Here is a 6,440-nt window from a genome sequence, read left to right on the forward strand (position 1 = left end):
TATATATGCACCAAATAGCAGCACATCCAACTATATAAAACAAGTATTGATGGGCAATAATCAGCTAAGCACCAATACAGTTGTAATGGAGGCCCTCGATACCTGACTGTCACAAATAGGCAGATCAACTGGACCAAAAATCAACAACGAAATGTTAGAATTGAACCAAATTTTTGAAGAAATGGATTTAGTAGGTATCTGGAGAATGTTCTACCTCACTACATCAGAATACACACTCTTCTCAGCTGCACATGGGACTTTTTGCAAAATAGACCACATACTAGCTCATAGAACATGCTTAATTAAATGCAAAGGAATTGAAATTATCCCATGCCTATTATCAGACCATAGAGCAATGAAATCAGAAATCAGTGGCAAAAAACCCCACAAGAACTTCATAAACACATGGAAATTAACACCTTCCTGAACATCCAATGTCTCACAGATGAAATTAAAGAAGAAATCAGAAAATTTCTGCAGTGAAATGGTAGTGACAATACAATATACCATGGCTTATGGGATTCAGTGGAAAAGTCCTATGAGGGAAATTTATAATGGTGAATTTCCATGTCAGGAAAACAGAGTAGGCTGAAATAACCAACCTAATGATGAATCTCAGGTTTCTAGAAAAAGAATCGCAAGTCAAGCCCGAAGCTGTATCTCTTTTTGGTATATCCTCAAAATAATTAAAAGTACCATACTACGTGCACACCCATGTTTATAGCACCACAGTTTGTAACAGCTAAAGCTTGAAAGCAATGCAAATGCCCATCAACTGATGAGTGGATTAAAAAAGATGTTATTTTTTTTAATACTATGGGGCACTACTCTGCCATATAGAAGGATGAACTTCAGATATTTATAGCTAAATGGATGGACCTTGAGATTATAATACTAAATGGAACAAATTGGACACACATATGTAAATAACACATTGTTTTTCTGGTGTGAGTGAGAAACCAAAAGTGGAAATAAGTACTGAAATGTATAATGGATGTTAGGAAATGGGAAAAAAATGTTCAAATGGGAAGGGGAATAAGGGAGGAGAGAGGGAGAAAGGAAGGAAGGGGCAAGAGTAAAAGTGAACATGGAATAAAAACTGGAAAAGCTTTTGTACGTAGGGAAGGAGGGGCCATGAGGGGAGGAAATGAAAATATAATAACAGCTATTTAAAAATAAATGAAAAAGAAATAGAAAGACCCATAGTGAGTATGAAGTAATTCAATGGAAACCAACTCATAAATGAGTTAATAAATATGCTGAATGGTTAAAGGATAAAATAAAAAGTTGAACAGAGCCTCAAAAAGCTGTGATATCATAGTAAGAATTTAAACATATAAGAACATTGGAAAAGTCAGAACAAGAAGAAAAATTTCCCAACATTTCCTCAATTTTAATAAACTCCTTATAAATATACAGATCTCAGAAGCTTAACAAACTCTAGAAATGATAAACATACACATACATACACACACACTTTCAGACATGCGAAATTTTTCAGGCATTGTAAAATTGCTAAAAACCACTTGTAAAATCTTAAGTGAAAGGAGAAACACCTTATATCCTGCACAAAGTTAAAAGTATCTGCTGATTTTTTTCATCAGAAATACTGCAAGGAGAATTACAATCAATACTCTATGGAAATAAAATGCAAAAGTCCTTAGCAACACGAAACCGAATTGGATTAAGCAGTATGTAGAAGGAATTAATGATCACAACCAAGCAGAATTTATTTCTGTCATGTGAAGCTGATTAATGTTTGTAAATAAATCAGTGTGATAGCTATATTAATATTTGAAAAAATCATGTAGCATCTTGATAGTTGAAGAAATGAATTTCACAAAATAAAACAGCCACTCATGGTAAAAATTCTCAGTAATGTATGAGTGAATGAAAACTTTCTCAGTCTAGTGAAAGGTATCTGTAAGAAAAAAACTGTATCAAACTTACTGAAATTATCCTCCTAAACTGGAATGAGATGAAGATTACCCTACTTTCATCACTTAAATTTCATACAGTAGTAGAATTTCTATGTAGGGCAATATGGCAGGATAAGTCAACAAAAGGACTTAGATTGGAAAGGAAAATATAAAAGTGCCTTTATGTATAGGTGACATGAATATGCATGTACAAACTGCAAAAGAATGTACAGTTTACAAAGGCAAATACTAGAATTAATGAGTTAGTGTTTACTATGATTTTAGGACATAAATTCACTATAGAAAAATTAACTTTAGTTCTATATATTATCCATAACAATTGGAAAAAACAAAGGCGCCAATTACTATTGCATGGGAAAACAAAAAAATTAGGGATTAATTAGACTAAGTATGTGTGGTTTGGTCTGACTGTTTGCTTCATCCCCCATGCGTGTGTTCAAATTCTAACCCTCACTGTGATGATATAGAGAGATGGAGTCTTTGGCATGTTATTATGTCCCAAGGATAGAGGCACCATGCATGGTATTACTGCTCCTGTGAGCACTCGACTAGAAGGTTTGATCTATGAACCAGGAAGTGGGTCTTTATACGATACTGAGTAACTGGCTCCTTGATCCTGGACTTCTTAGCATCTGGGACTGTGACAAACAAATTTGTCATTTGTGAGCTACTCAGTTTATAGTATTTTATTGTAGCAGCCTGGATGGACTCGGACACTGTATAGGATCTGTGCAGAGAAATCTACTTTACAGCAAGCAAAACCGAGACAGAAGTAAAGACATCAGTAAATGAGGAGATTTATTTTGACTTTGGAACTCAATATTAAGGTGCTAGTTCTTCACATTGATTTATTGATTCTATGCAATTCCAATTAAAATGCCATGATGCTTTTTATTTCTTGGTAGATTCTCATAAAGTTTTAAAAATTTCTTTTTCAATGCCAAGAGTTTCGCTGTCCAACATGGAAACCACTAGCCACAGGCAATTGTTTAAAGCTAAATTAAAATTACTTAAATTTATTTATTATTCAGTACTGGGGATCGAATTTAAGACCTTGTACTTGCCTGGAAGACATGGTACCACTGAACTACACCCCCAGCCGCATAATTTCTTAAATTTAAAAGTTCAGTTTCTCAGTCATACTAGCCAAATCCAAATGTTTTTAGTCCTGTGTGTCTGATGGATATTGTATTGGACAGTGCAGGTACATCATATTTTTACCCTATTGGAGGATATTGAAGAATAACTAAAACAATTTTGGAAAAGCAGAATGAAAGTGAAGCACTTATATTTCCTGCTTTCAAGCAGCCTTCAGGATTGTGACATTGAGCTACTTTGTGAGTAGACCGTCATTTCTTCAAGGGCAGCATGGCCAGACACAAGAGGACCAGGACACATACTGGGTGATTGAGTGGTGACCAGAGACAAGCATGATACGGTCATGGTTCCTGCCTTCTGACAGTTTACATTCTATGATGTCAGGGCCCTTACTTACATATGTAAAGTGCAAGTGTAAGGATAGTTTGAATTGTGATCAACACATACTGTGAGTGAATAAATGAAAAATATTTTTCAGTAAAAAGACACATTGTCCAAGATCTGTCATGTAAAGTTACAAGATCCCAATGATAAATGTAATTGTATATACATTTATTTACAATTGATAAATGATAAATGTAAATGTTTGCTTTATTATTATTATTATTATTATTATTATTATTATTATTTTGGTGCCAGGGATCGATGTTTGCTTTAAATGTACCAATAAACTTAATGGAAAAAAAAGACACATTGCCACCAGCCTCCCTTAATATGCTCTGTCATTCTGAGCACAGTTAACTCATCATTTTTGCCTCTTCCTGAAGCGACTCTGGAAATCTTCAATTGCTAGCATGTATATGAGATCTGATTAAAAAAAAAAAATTCAGTGAGGGCTGCTGCCAAGTGCCATCCAACAGAAAGGCAGTCTCATAAAAACATTAAGGAGCGTCCTAATCTACCCGATTCACTGGGTCTGCCGCCATGTGACGTCTGGCTCTTCCTCCAAGTTAAAGTGATCACACAAGGTAATTGTTTTGAATATTTTTAGAACATTAAGGCAGGTAGCACAGCAAAATCAGTGACACTCCTGAGAGAGGACTTCCAGAACTGCTTCAGAAAGTGGTATGAACAATCAGGTAAATGTGTTTAGAGCCAGTAGGTGTTTGGAGGGGAATTCATGGTAGTGTGTCTTTTTCAGGATTTTACAATCTAAACATTCACTCTATTTTCTGACCACACTTTATGTGTCAGTGTGTGCATTATATTTATACTCACATATTTTATACACACACAGGAAACTATGGCTTTAGGGAGTCCTTTTCCCCTCTCCTATAGGCTCTAAAACAGCACAATTTATTTTGTGAGAACTCTTCCTCATCCTGTGATACTGATGGTTGGGTGAGGGGACTAGAATTTCTTCACAAAGGATAAATCTGTGAAGTAACCAGCTCAATGTCACCTCCTGTGTCTGGGATGGAGCTACACTGCCTGTCATTGAAATTCCTTACTCAGCAGGCAGGGTCAGGGCCCCTGGGAGCTGAGCATTTACGCAGGATAAAATGGCACCAGAGATGATGCCCTGGGCTCTGCAGTTTCAGGAGCATGCACCGTGCAGAGCATGAGAAGTTGTTTCTCCTAAGGACAGTCTTTAACTTAGGCAATGTGTCCTGAAGATGTCTTACAAGGGCAGTCAAGATTTAGCTGGGGGGCTGAGTGGGAGGAAGTTGTAATGTACAAGGTGAGTCTTTGGAGACTCTGAAAAACCTATTAACGGCGAAGTTATTAATGTCTTTTTTTTTATGCAGCTATAGTGCAGAGGTAGACCCCAAAGAACAGTCCACATTATGGAACATTTTATAGAAATCCATTTTAAAAATAGGAGAATGCTATAAATGAAGGTTTGCGGTGGGAAGTGAGTACGTGCCTGGCCTCCTGGGCCCATTGTGGATTTTCTAAAGAATAAAGAGAAATTCTTCTCTTAGCCTTCACTGTGAGACAAAGAAACAGAACAAAATCTTCCACTGTAAAACTCGATTATCTTCTTTTACTCAGATTTAATTTTCTTCTTTTCTCTCTTACACTTTCCTAAACCAAGCCTAACATTTTTCGAGTCTCTGCTAACTTGAATGTAACTTTTAAAATATCACATTGTTAAAATTTCATTAGGCGTGCCTGTGATGTGCAGTCAAGTGTCTTTCTCCAAGAATGCAAGAATAACTCATGCCCCATGGATAAGGTACCTTTCTGGTCTGTTATCAGAAAGGAAAAAACTTAGGCACTACTTTTCCCATAGAGGTTGACAGATTTGCATTTATGTCCACTAGACTAAGAATGCTTTACAAGCTAAAGCTGGGGCTTACTCATCTTTCTGTCCCTTGCTCATAGCACAGACTAGCACACAGTAGTGGTCAGTAAATGCTTCAGAAAAGTAAACTCTAAGTCCATCAAAGTCCTAGTTCAACTACTGCTTAAAGGCTTCCTTCTATGTGCCAGATTCTCAGCCAGTTGCTTGGTCTACAGAGATAATCTGGACATGGGTTTCTGCAGTGTCTTCAGGGTCTGGTGGTCCTAAGGGGGTAGGGAAAACATTTCTGCCAATGAGTGATAGGTCAGGGACACAGCAACCCGCAGTAGGACTTGTCTGGGTAGAAAGGGAGGAGGGTCATCCCAAGAGGACCCTGGACTGAAGGCCAGGAAGGTGAGGTTCAGTTCCAGCATGGAGATGCCTGTCTTAACAACGTTTCTCATGGAAATAAAGCCATCTGAGACTTAACGTTGGGGCCTGTGAGTGTGCGTGGGACTCTGAGGAGGACCTCGAATTCCTTGGATCCTGAATCCTGATACTGACACTCTGGCATGTTCTGAACAGGTGTTTCATTTTTCTGCGTCATTTGTGTGCTGGATGTCCCAGCATGCCTGGACAGTTGTCAGGAGGAGCAACCAGGTAAGTGGTTAGCTGTATCATCTCTGCTAAATCAGTAATGCTGTTCACTTATTAGAGCACCATGGTGGAATTTGTGGTTCTTTTGGCTTTCAGTTCTAGTACTATAGCAATTCCTGATCAGCTCTTCATTTAAAATCCATTTTTATCTTTCCTTTACATTTTGTCTTTATTAGCTGGTTCATTTGTTTTATACTCCAATTGCTATTTTTTCCTCTTTCTTTCTTTTTTATTTTATATTTTTTGCTTTGACATTGGGAAAAAAAGAAAGAAAAAAATTCTCTTTGGTTACAACTGAATTTAAAGCAGATATGGGAGAGATTATTTTTAATAGTTTGAGCTCCGCTGGAGAATTTGAAGAAGGTATTTTTGACTCAATTGAATTTGAAACCTTATTAAGATGGGTTTTAACCTTTCATTGTGAATCTGATAAAAGTGATTTCCACCCCCACTCAAGTTCTATAATTTTGCATTTAGCAGCAGGAAGCCATCTCTTTCCCAAAACCCACTCAGGGACC

Source organism: Fukomys damarensis, unplaced genomic scaffold (genome assembly GCF_012274545.1).
Source record: "Fukomys damarensis isolate Sample0158 unplaced genomic scaffold, DMR_v1.0_HiC HiC_scaffold_6, whole genome shotgun sequence".
Taxonomy (NCBI): domain Eukaryota; kingdom Metazoa; phylum Chordata; class Mammalia; order Rodentia; family Bathyergidae; genus Fukomys; species Fukomys damarensis.